Genomic DNA, 12,675 nt, shown 5'->3' with positions numbered 1-12,675 from the left:
AACAGCAGAAGGTTGAATTTTTAGAACTTTTACATACATAACATGAAAAATATGTGTGATTGCTTGCCTTGGTACATGGAGAAACATAATATATATATATTTAAAGACTTATCCTGTTTATAAGTTTATAATAATTATTGTTCAAGTAAGTTACATCATAAAAAATATTGGAGAAATCCACGACGTCGGTTAGTAATAATAGTTATATACTATGATTTAATAAAACAAAAACCGATTGCCAAAGTAGCTTGATTTAGAAGAACGCTGATGAGTGGGTATTAATAAGGCCAATAGTTAAAATTTGTCGCAATTAAGGTAAATGTACCGGTAGTTGACCATGTATCAGTAGTTAACCTTTTTTCAATAAAATGCCCAAAATAAGAAACGTAGACGCGGGATTGCTCAAAATTGTAAAGTTCAGACAAGTGAAGTCATTTGTGGTCGGATTGAGGAACTAACACATCACCATATGTCATAGGAGCGTCATAGCAGCTATTTTTGAAAAAAACAAATCACGCCGTAGGCATTTTATTTTTAATTTCTTAAGTAAATTGTTAAGGATATCAGTGGATGTAAGCATATGGCAATTAATGTTTTTGAGTTTATAATATCAAGTTAATGCATTACGGGCAGTCATATTATTGAAGTATCGAGATCATTTGTAATTTTTAAGTTATATTTACAAGGAAGCACGTTTGTGGTGGGGAGACAACTACTCAAACTTTTTTTAATACTTTTTCAGTAGTTGACCAGGGTGGTCAACTACTAGATAAATTAAATAAAATTATATCACTTAGTTTTGAACATTTTTTACATTCATAAGTATGGAACGATGATTATCTATTAATTAGAAGTGTCTAGGGTGGTTCTATCCAGTAGATGACCTAGGTCAACTTTTTTTGTGTTTTTTCAGCAACGGGTTTGTGTATTTTTTCTTCGAAAAACAAAAATTTCTTGAATTATAGCCCTGAATATATAGCAACTGAATGAAGCAGGCCAACAATAGCCGACAACTTACGAGAAATAGCGAGGCGTAAAAAAATTCAAGGATCACGGAGGATTTACTTTGGTCATTATAACGTACCCATATAATTAATACCCATATCATCCATAGACAACGGGAGGGGCGAAAAGTAGGACCAGCCGTCTAATGTATCGGCTTTCTTCTTCAGTGGGCAATGGTTTGATGCATTCAGTTTACTGTTATGGAATAGAATTATTACTTATTAGTACGTAATATGCTATAACCAAGTAATGACGATTTATGCGATTGTATTGTAAGTGATTAGTATCTAAATGTCTATTAGGTACGGGTTTTTACGGCATTTTATTGTAATAATATTAACGAGAATTACCTAACTGTAGGTATTTGTTGTCAGTGTGCATTTACCATTGGTGAATACCATAGCACTTGAATACACCGAAAAGCGAAACTCGGGTCACAAAAAACGACTCAAATGAGATAGTACAATACCTGAATTCATTAGAAATTAAATTAAATTATTAGAAAGTGGGATAAATGAAAAATAAAGTATGATTAAAGACGGTACTTCAGTGAAACGGCAAATAATTTTCAACTATAGGTGCAACGAAATTTCGGACCGACTGGTAATCGGAGAGTGAAAGTCAAACGGTGAACACGTCAATTTGTTTTGTGATGGCGACGGGTGAATTAATTCTTAAATCGTGTAAAGATGACTAAAAAACGTTACCCAGTTACGTGAAAAAGAAAACGTGTCAATGAATTTATTATTATTATTATTATTAGTAATAGAACAATAAACATAACATTAAATAGACGCATGTTGGCTTTTCATGACAAATTATGTTTTATTTTGCACGCGTTATTTGCAGTCTTCACGTCGCGTAGTCACGATCGTTTAAGACCGTGCCCCAGCTGAAGTATAGCCTTAAGTATATATAATGTAAAATGTAATATTGTGAATTATATATTCCGAGGTCAACGTTGTAAAGGCGTTACTTGCGTTGCAGTCAGTGTTGCCATATTTTTCTACGCTGATTATAGTACAAAGGCGTACACATTATAGTAATTCTGAAAAATATATAGTACATGAACATTTTTCGACTTGAATTCTTTAAAATTATATTATTTTGGTATAGTTGGCGTAAAATTATAGTATTTTACAATTTTCGCGAAATCAAAATTATAGTATTGTATTATAATTATAGTACGGTTGGCATCACTGGTTGCAGTGCAGATATCTGGATTGGCTTGTAAATAAGAGATTTTTTTTTTTAAATTTAGTTGTCAAATATTGTCTATTGTTTGTAAAAATTAATTTTATAATATTATAACTTCTACTTTTTGAAGTTCATTGATTCGCTATGGAAGTAAATTTGTATGTACCTATAATTATTAGGTTAATTATTTCAACACGTTTTTGAACGGTACACACTAGCACAGGGGTCGGCAAACCGCGGATCGAGAGCCGCATGTGGCTCTTTGGGTATTGGCGTGCGGCTTTTTGCCAAATTCCCAATTTTTACAAAAACTTCTGCAAAATTCACAATTTTAATTTTTTGTCATTGATTTGTACACTTATTATTTATTATATAATGACATTATCGCGAGAATAATTTTTCCTCCATGATGGTTGAGGCATAAAGGTATGATTGTTGTTTTAAATCCGCCCATTGCAAAAGTCGACAAATCAAAATTTTCTCCATTTTATATTGACACGAGCACTGTTGAAATACAATTTTATTGGTGGATTTAACAAGCAAATAGTCATGGAGCTCAAAATTTTCAGGTCTTGAGGATTTGGAGAGAGACAAATGCAATTTAATTTCACAACACAAGAGGGGCGCTCTAAAAGATATACATAAAGTAGATACTACGATTTTGAATACACATTATGGAATAGATTTCCGAACTCATAATCGAGTATACACAATAATATATATGTGAACAATCATTTTCAAACATGAACAATATAAATAGCATTTAGATAAGCCAAAAAATAGCCGATGAGAATTTTTGGAGTCGTGCCTAAAATTAAAAACTACAAGTTACATATTACCAAACATACACACTTTCCAAAGAAATGCTAGGAAGGTCATTGTTCACATTAGTTTTTAGGAATGCGTAAAAACTGTATGTAATTCATAATCCGTAAAAATTATATTTATATTGTCAACAATAAAAACATATAATATTAAGTATGTACGTTAGTTTTATTCGGGAAATCTTCTTCACTTAATAAATAAACAATTATAAAATGTAATTAATTCAGTTAATTAAATCATATTTAAGAAAATATACGCATGGCTCTCGATTTTTTTAACCGTTGTGCCACTCATATTTGGCTCTTTTGGTTCAAGACTTTGCCGACCCCTGCACTAGCACAATATTAAACACATGGCAAACACATACGATATACATACTACTTAGGTGTATTCTATTATAATTATCTCTACAAAAAAAACCTTACATTTACATAATATTATGTTTACTCCCGAATGAGCCATTTTGTGGCCATTCATGATATTATGATTTATTTTATCTTCTATATCAGTAATTGAACAGCGTTTTAACAGAATGAATTTTTTGCAAATTCTATTCATCCAATTCTATTTATCCTATTCTATTCTAATCTATTCTATTCATTCAATTCTACGCAAAAATTCCAATCTCTGTATTTAAAAGGTTTTCACCGGGATCAGTAATTGCATTGATAATAATTAAACGGCTTTCCAACAGAATTAATATTATTGCATTGTTGCAAAACAAATGTTGCGAACAAAACATTATACATCAAATAAAGTAAATGGCTTTACACGAGCATGCATCATTTTGTGTGCTTTTAAGTGAACAGGCTGTTTGCACGCGTAATGACATTCATCACACTTCAAAGGATTTTCACCAGAATGCGTCATTTTATGAAGTTTGATCTTACTAAATGTGATACATGAGTAGTCGCATTGATCACATTTAAAAGGTTTTTCTTCCCAATGAATCATTTTGTGTCGTTTCAAGACAGATGATATCGTACATGAAAAATCACAATAATCGCATTTAAATGGCTTTTCACCAGAATGAATCAATTTGTGTGCTTTGAGGTGACCAGACTGTATGCACGAGTAATTACACTCATCACATTTATACGGCTTCTCATTAGAATGAGTCATTTTGTGAAGTTTTATTTTACTAGATGTGATACACGAGTATTCACATTCATCACATTTAAATGGTTTCTCACCAGAATGGGTCATTTGGTGGAGTTTAAGCTTACTAGACCTTGTACACGAATAATCACATTGATCGCATTTAAATGGCTTTTCACCAGAATGCGTCATTATGTGTAGTTTCAGCGAATTAGAACCTTTAAATGAGTAATCACATTGATCGCATTTAAATGGCTTTTCTCCAGAATGATCCATTTTGTGTAGTTTCATGGAATCAGATCGTGTGCACTGATAATTACATATATTGCATTTATATATTTTCATACTCGCTATTGTCATATTTCCAATTGACTTATTATGAATCGCTTTGTGACGTTTTAATGAAAATAATGTTGCAAAAATATCAAAACAAATACTGCATACAAAGTTTCTTTTATGAAATGCTTTCTTCTCTAACTTTATAATAGGCACCAACAAATCGTTAAATACACCGAAGGGTGGCATTTGATTTAGGTTAGCAGTACAACGAATGATGTCTGAAATCAATGTTTTATAAACTTCCAGTTTTTTATTGATGTCCATAATCTGTAACTCATTGTGTGGCTCTTGTTCTCCTGACACACTTCTTGAGGATTCGAGACCAGGAATGTAAGTCAATGCAGAGGTTCCAGGAATAAACTAAAAGAACATGGAAGATCACATTCAGTGAAAGTGATAATACAAAAAATAGGAGAATTATTATAAAAACTTTATAGACATATTGACAAATAGGAAAGTGGAGACATTTTTCAATAAGTAATTCATATAGATAAGGTAAAATCAGGAAAAAAGGTTTATTTTGACAAGGTTTTCTTTTACAGCGTTAACTGCTAATTCTTAGTGAAAATTTAGAAGACATTGTACATATAGCACTACAATGCCCTAAATATGAACTTCACAGAGTACAGCTGCGAATTGCGGATATATATAAGAATGTCGACGAATTGAAAGGTGTCCTGGCGGTGGGTAAGACGGAAGAGCTAGGCAAAATTGTAAAGTTATTTAACAGAATAGGAGTGAGGACCTGATAGACGGATCCCCTTCTAGTAGAGAAGAGGCGATATGACAACGAGTCGCAGTCAAAGCCTCGGTAAAATCACAAAAAAAAAATCGTATTAATAAAATAAACACAAAAGTGTCAACACTCCTCCAACAAAAATCTCCTTCAGAAAACTAAATGATAAAAGGGTTCACTCATAGAAATATGAACAGTGTTGACTACGAGACAGCATTGTTTTAGAACTTATACTTTTACATCAAAAATTGCTTAGAATCGTGTTAGCCCTCAATATGGGAATGGGACGACTGGACTCCGGACGATTGGACGCCGCACTGTCGTAGACACGTATACAGAACGAAGACGAGGTATTTTAATCAGTTTCTATCTACAAATTAGTAGTTTTAATTCATTTTACTCTTAACATAATGTATTCTTTATTGCGGATTGAGAATTACCATGCCAAAGGCTTTATATAAAATAAAAAAACTCTTTTTTCGTTGGAACTTAAGCATATGCACGATTAAATCTTTATTTACGTCTGCATATTTACATTCTCACTAACTATTAAATCATAATATAATCATTTTAATATAAATAATAATATATTTTTTTTAAAGTACCTATAAGTACCTAACGTCTATTTATTTTCGAATTCCGTGGCGTCCAGTTGTCCCGGTGCCAAATCGTCCAAGACCCCTCAATATTGATGTACATAATTTACTATTTTTTACCATAAATTATATCTAGAAGCAAGCGTAATTAAAACCTAGTATCATTATAAGTTGTAATTAATTGTAAAGTATCAACATAATTATGTATATTTATCAACTATTAGAATTATTTATTTTCTTCTTATTGTGACCATGTCCGATTCTAATAAGATCATATGGCATCCACAGAGCAGAGGTTTGTATTAACAGTTTTTTACGAGAAATGGATATCACTTGCTCAACTTATTAGCTCCATGAAAAATAATATGTGTATTTGCTAGACCCAGGATTCGAACCTGGGACCCACGACATTATAAGCCGACGCGTTACCCGCTGACTATAGTGGGCGTTTTAATATCTTTACATAAATAATAGAAACATCCTAATTGCCAACCACGTGTACTTATTCTAATATGAGAAAAATGTATAAATTCCATAAATGAAATAATTTTTATAAAATATTTCCACGCGGGTCATAGCACTTTAAAGTACTACCTGCCAAAAGAGGTATCAGACATCCCTAGCGCCAGATATTTTCTTATGTGGATCGATCCTGCATCTTCCTTTATTAGGGGTGTGTTTATTGCAGGGTGTGAGTCGAATATTACCTTCAAATTCAAATTTATTTATTTTTACATACCATGAACATTACAAATTATAAATTTAAGACGTTCACATCATGACATTTATAAACAAAGAAACAGTGGAAAGAAGAAATAAATATAATATGCAGTATAAAAACGATATGAAAAGTAAAATAAAAGATACAAAAATAATATTCCAATCATACCCTTACAGAATAAGAAATACTTACTCAAATATTAAGTTTGAACCTAGCGTACTCAAAAGTAGCCAGAATGAACTTTGTTCACTATGGTTGTGATCACTCAATTATTTGACTCATTATGTACCTAGAGCATTGACATTATTAATGGACAACGCACTCAGTACAGTAGCTAGCAAGTAAATTCGCGCATAGCGACATTCGCACATGTATAGGTAGACGTCACACAATTTCGATTATGCAATATCACGCATCGGGAATTTATAACAATATCACCTTTATTGTAATGGCGTTAGAACGGTGTTTCTAGTGTCAATGTTCATTTGAGCGAACCCGTTCGAACCGAACCATTCTGCAGACCGACAAAAAGCATCGGGAATTTTTAGCAATATCACCTTTATTGTAAATGGCGTTAGAACAGATTGTGCCATTCGGCAGATTCGACAAAAAAGTGAGTGTCATTTTTTTTCCAGATGTCCTTATTAATGTAATTGACCTAGAGATTAATAAAACTAATATCATTCATTTTCACATAAGTAATTACCGCGTGAGATTAAACGATGACTGTACCTGTACCTCACCCTGCAGCGGTGCTACAAGAGCGACCTACATGCTGCAGGTGTGACATGGCGGGTGGCGTAGGAGTTGGCGATGGACCGAGGGAAGTGGCGCCAACTTGTGCTTGCCCTATGCCCAAAAGTTGGGACGTGACAGGGTGGAAGAAAAAGAAGTACCTATATAGATTGTGGCAGATTCATAAAATAATGTGTACCTGATTTACAGGTCCATCGTCCAAATAGGAGCAGCCAGCTTGCGAATCCTCGTAATTGCTTTGGCGTGTTGTGTCCGCAACACACTCCTCGTTTAAGTCACTTCCTTTAAAATCTGTCTCTGATTGACCGGAGTCCGTTGAAGGTTTCTGAAAAAAAAATCTTTTAATAAAGGAAATCGGGTATTTATCTAGGACGCATCCTGCTGACAGCATTGATAAGAAGCAGAAAAGTGCAGGCTTTTACCAAGCCAGCAATCACCGCCTTCAACATTAAAAACAGACTTGCAGGGAAGGTACTGATGTGTGGAAAGAGACACGGGTGACGAGTATAGAACAGTTAATACCTATAGGTACATAAAGGTCACATTTGACCAGTGGCGAAGGGTGGAGGTAGGCTGTTAAGATTCGACATAAATAGTACACACTAAACTTTTTCAGTCAAACGTATTTGTTTCCATTGACCTAAGACTACAATGAATAGATGCGTTTGTTAGTTTTCAAAGTTCAAATTCAAATTCAAAATTATTTATTTTACCTATGATGAACATAACAAATTATAAATTTAAAGCGTTCACGACATAAAATAAGTGTTAACAGTTTTTAAAATAAAAATACAGAGAAATGTGAACTAATAAAAGTAATGAAATAAGAAATAAAGTAAGAAAAGAAATAAAATAAAATAACAAAAATAAAAGTAGATGGAAGCACACAGAGTGAACTTTGATAGACCCTATATTGAAAACTTATAAAACAAAGTCCACAAAAATTCACTCTCACGTAAGTGGAATATATCAATATCCGAAGCGATTTCATTTAACATGGTTATTGCCCTCCCAATTGGCATTACTAATGGCAGGTTAGTTCTGCACCTTGTGAGAACAAACAACGGATGCCCTCGATTCCTAAGGTAATTATCAGAGACACGCAAACCAACACCACCAAGAATGGCAGAGTTCACATTTACGCCGCGTATAAGTGTGAAAAAATATGTAGCTAAATAAAGATCCCTTCTAAGTTTTAAGCTACAGTGTGTAAGCATACCTAAGAGAAAGTCAGTCGGTTATAGCCACGGATTATATCCATACAGCCGAAAGTAAAGTCTCAAAAATTTCTTTTGGACTCTCTTTACCATAAGGCCGTACTTCAACTGATACGGGGCACAAACAATAGACCCACTCTTAAGTCTTCTCCAGTTCAATAATTAAACCCTGCCTAATCCAAGACTTAGTAGATAATAGTCAAAGAATATTCATTTATCTATAAAATATGCCATTAAACCATGCCTCATTTTAGGTATTATGTTACAGATAGCAGAATATTTTTTATTGATTATGGTTTGGTTTAGACAGGGCTAAATGCATTTTAAAAAAGTAACCAACACCATAATAATATGTATGCTTAATTCAACGAAAACAGATAAGCATGACTGAATAAGTGTGCACTATTTTTGTCGGAACGCCCATAACATACGTAAACTATTATGGTTTGCAATACATGGGCACAGAGAACACTCCATATCATTAAATAGCGAGGGCTGTGCGGCTGGTCAATGCACTTGCTAGATATGTCGAAATTTTGTATTTGCATTATGTATTTTGTTTTTAAAATTCTATTTTATTTTTTAATTTGTATTTTCCTTGAATTATTGTTGTGTCTTTCTTTACTTATTTGATTTACCTGTACTTTTTATTCCTAATATCATGTTGTAAACGTCTTGAATTAATAATTTATCAGTGTATGTTTTCAGTGTGTCTTTTTTAAAATAAATAAATAAAGATAGGCTTAAGTGAATTTTAAAATCTAACAAACACCATGTGCAATAATATGTATTCTTAGTTCGAAGAAAACAAATAAATCTGACTGACACGAGTTTAGTGTGCACTATTTATGTTGAATCTTAACAGCCTACCTCCGCCCCTTGCCACTGCATTTGACAAAACCTCAGTATGTACGCAGCACTCACTCATAAAAAATAGAAATGAGATTCCTCCCGGAATTGAAGCCCTTGTCTTGGATCCTAGTTGGAAAACACCTGGGATGCGTGAAAATATCCCAAATTTCTAAAAAAAAACAATAACCAATAAACGGATATTCTTTTGTTTTTAGGGAAAAATAAACCCTTATCGTAATTAAACCTTAAACACCCCGTAAAAGAAGAAAATCGTCCAGAAGAGCTAACATAAAAACCTTTCGACTCTTAATACATCTCATATGTATTTAAAAAATGACACAACTCAAAAATCAGTGTTTTTTAGTTATCACTAAGCACGAGTTTGTGAAATGATTCTCTATGAAACAACAAAAGTGTAGTAATTTACCTTCAGAAATAGCCGGGCAGATGGCGCATGTCATTCTTGTTGTTTCAAATCCGTGGTGAATGTGTGTGCCGTTTAAAGTTCAAAACTGTATTATCTTGAGTTTGGTCATTTATACAGGCGAAACGTAGAGCTTTTAGACGCAACATTTAGAGTTAGCCGGCTCGCACATCACAACTCGCCTTGTGTGCCTGACGGCCATAAATCAAAATTTCTGAGACCGCTGACGAATGTTGCATGCTACAATCTCGCACATCTGCCTAGCGGCAAACGTCAAACGCGAAAAAGGAGAAGTCTCTCGTCTCCCATTTTTATTGTGTTGATTGTATGAACAAACGTCAAACGCGGTGACCAACGATGAGCGAGCAATGACAGTGTAGACAGAGATAGAGACAGAAATGGTCGATGACCGCAGGCTGCGCGCTTGCGCGGAGCCGACATTTTTCGAGATCGACATGCAGGGCCAATGCAACTCGAGACATGTCGCAGGGTCGCAGAGTCGCAGTTGCATTGTCCAATCTGCGAAGCTCCATTTGATAACGTTTGTTTCTTGGTTTACGATGACGTCACATCGACGAATTCGTCGTAAGGCGCATGCGGCGAGTTCTGATGTGCGAGCCTACTTAGGCCTCATGGGCCTTATGTTGTAACTTGTGAGTTGAAGTCGCCCGGCGACATGACGTCATATGACATCATTGTGACGTTTACCGGAGTGAGTCAATAGTCTTCGAGAAATTAACGCTACCCTAATATTGGCGTTATTCATTGTCCCCATACACAAATAGGTGTTTCAGCATAATAATATCTATGGTGAGCCGTGTGCATTGGGCGGCTCGCCTCGATGCGTGTATTGAGCTTACGTCACAATTACGTCACGTCGTCGGGTGACTTCATGTCACAAGTTACAACATAGGGCTGCATGACTCGAAATATTCAAAAATTAGCGTCCATTACATTTGAAAATACTATTTATTTTGCAAATATTCTTCTACATAGCTCAGAAACAGTTTTTGGCCTTTTTTTCAAAACCGATTGTTGAGTTCTGTCACTTTAGAAATACATGTGCGATATACGTAATCAACCAGGACCTTTTTAAAAAAAGGTCTCAACTTTACTTCCAATTTTGCTAGAATTTATGTAAATATCGCTGAAATTTATGAAATAAACGAAAGTGATCGGTGGTATATAGTCATATTATATTATACAATGGTGAATTGTCAATACAACATTATGTCAAAGTGAAAACATACATTAGCTAGCAAACTACAATCATTCAATAAACTACTCAGTAACAAACTCTGGTACAAGCCAGGCGGTAACAGCGGCAATTTTCATAACCGAGTTCGGCAAAATTCATGAATTCAAGAATCTAACCTAACCTAACCTAACCTAACAAATAGGTAGGTAATTCAGTATATCGGCTATTTTCTGATGTTCCTATTCGCTGGCTTCCTGTAAAGTTTAAGCCGACAAGAACCGTATTTTATTTAGACGCAAACTGTTTATTCATGCAATACATATTCTAATATTAATCCTGAATAAAATGTAGACGAATTATTGGTTGTAAAGTTAGCATTTTCCATAGGTACACTCAAAAATTTGTTCCGCAATCAAGCATGTAAGTAGTTCATAATACATAACTAAAAACTAACCTCAAAAGTACAGCTGACATCGTCGACACGCTCTTGTTTTATATAAATGCCGGTGTTCTGGTTGTTTGGATATAATAAAGGTACCTCAAACCATTGCTGCTCTTCTTTGTCAGCTTCCAATGCAATTGGTTCGCGTTTCACGTCCATTTTGTGTTTTTAAAGCAACAAAGTGTAAAAAACTGACGTTTGCCGTGGCACACTCGATTGATTGGAAGCCGAAAGTGGCCGGGACACTAGTGCGGTGTCCACAGCTGTCAAAAAAGGATCAATACTTTGACGTCATATCGATACCCTAGTTCTATAGGGAAACAACTCAAAAATCCTTGTTCTGTGTAAATCGTATTTGAAGTTTTAAATAAAATGGTTCCTTTAGTTCCAAAGATTTTTTTTAGTGAAAGCATTATAAATAGTGATAGATATAATGTAATTTTCGACGTTGATCTGACAAGTGTCTATCTGACATATTACCTATGGTAACTCTAGTCAATTTTTCAGGAGGTTCAAAAAACTGTTTTTGTCGGTATCAGTAGGTAGTGAAATGATTTAATATTAGTAGGTAGGTACCTACTAAAACAGTGATCTAAAGATGTATGGAAATTGTAATGTCATAATAAAATAAATCAAGTAGATTGATAATATTTCTTTTTAGTTTATAGACACTTTGATGCAGATAGACACTATTTTCCATGTCAAATTTGAGCACTTTAGGATTTTTTTCGTAGAACAATAATATTTCCATTCGATCCAATACCAAATTTTGTACAAAATACACCATAACCCAGAATTCGCCAAAACTGCAGATAGATTCCTACTATTGTCAGATCAACGTACCTAGTTATTATGGTTTAATTTTTCCATAATATTATTAATAATAATTATTATAATAAAATAAATAAAAAATAAAACAAAAGACTATTCGACTTGTTTCCAGTGACGACAAATAAATCCACCACATTATTTCATAGTAGGTACTAGGTACAAGGAAACAAGTCAAATGGTTCCTCATAGAAATATGTTAAAATTATGTTGCACCGTGAGTGTAAAATCATAGCAAGTGCAAACTTCAATCAATTTCGAGATTTAAATGCAAAACAACTGCAAAAGTCATGAACGTGATAATGTAAAAGTGAAGTCACTGCGAACTTAATAATTTTCATTAAAAAAGACAGATATTTGTGTTTTACAATACAAAGATTTACTTCCATTGTTAATGTAAAACCAGAGTATCTGCACATGATTCGGTTTTACATTATCCAT

General features: G+C 33.9%; 1 long non-coding RNA gene across 1 annotated transcript; it reads right to left on the bottom strand.

Annotated features, from left to right (window-relative positions):
* Window positions 1-588: 588 nt before the first annotated feature.
* Window positions 589-11,622, bottom strand: LOC147076782 (uncharacterized). Its single transcript, XR_015069705.1, has 3 exons — window positions 11,419-11,622; window positions 7,452-7,598; window positions 589-4,824 (listed from the first exon to the last, which is right to left on the bottom strand). It is a non-coding gene; the product is annotated as an uncharacterized LOC147076782 (long non-coding RNA).
* Between the last annotated feature and the right edge of the window lie 1,053 nt (window positions 11,623-12,675).

The sequence above is a fragment of the Rhyacophila brunnea genome, unplaced genomic scaffold (assembly GCF_057557595.1).
Source record: "Rhyacophila brunnea isolate RB1 unplaced genomic scaffold, BYU_Rbru_1.0 scaffold_13, whole genome shotgun sequence".
NCBI lineage: Eukaryota > Metazoa > Arthropoda > Insecta > Trichoptera > Rhyacophilidae > Rhyacophila > Rhyacophila brunnea.
The sequence above is the reverse complement of the archived record's forward strand: the minus strand, read 5'-3'. Positions and strand labels throughout refer to the sequence as shown.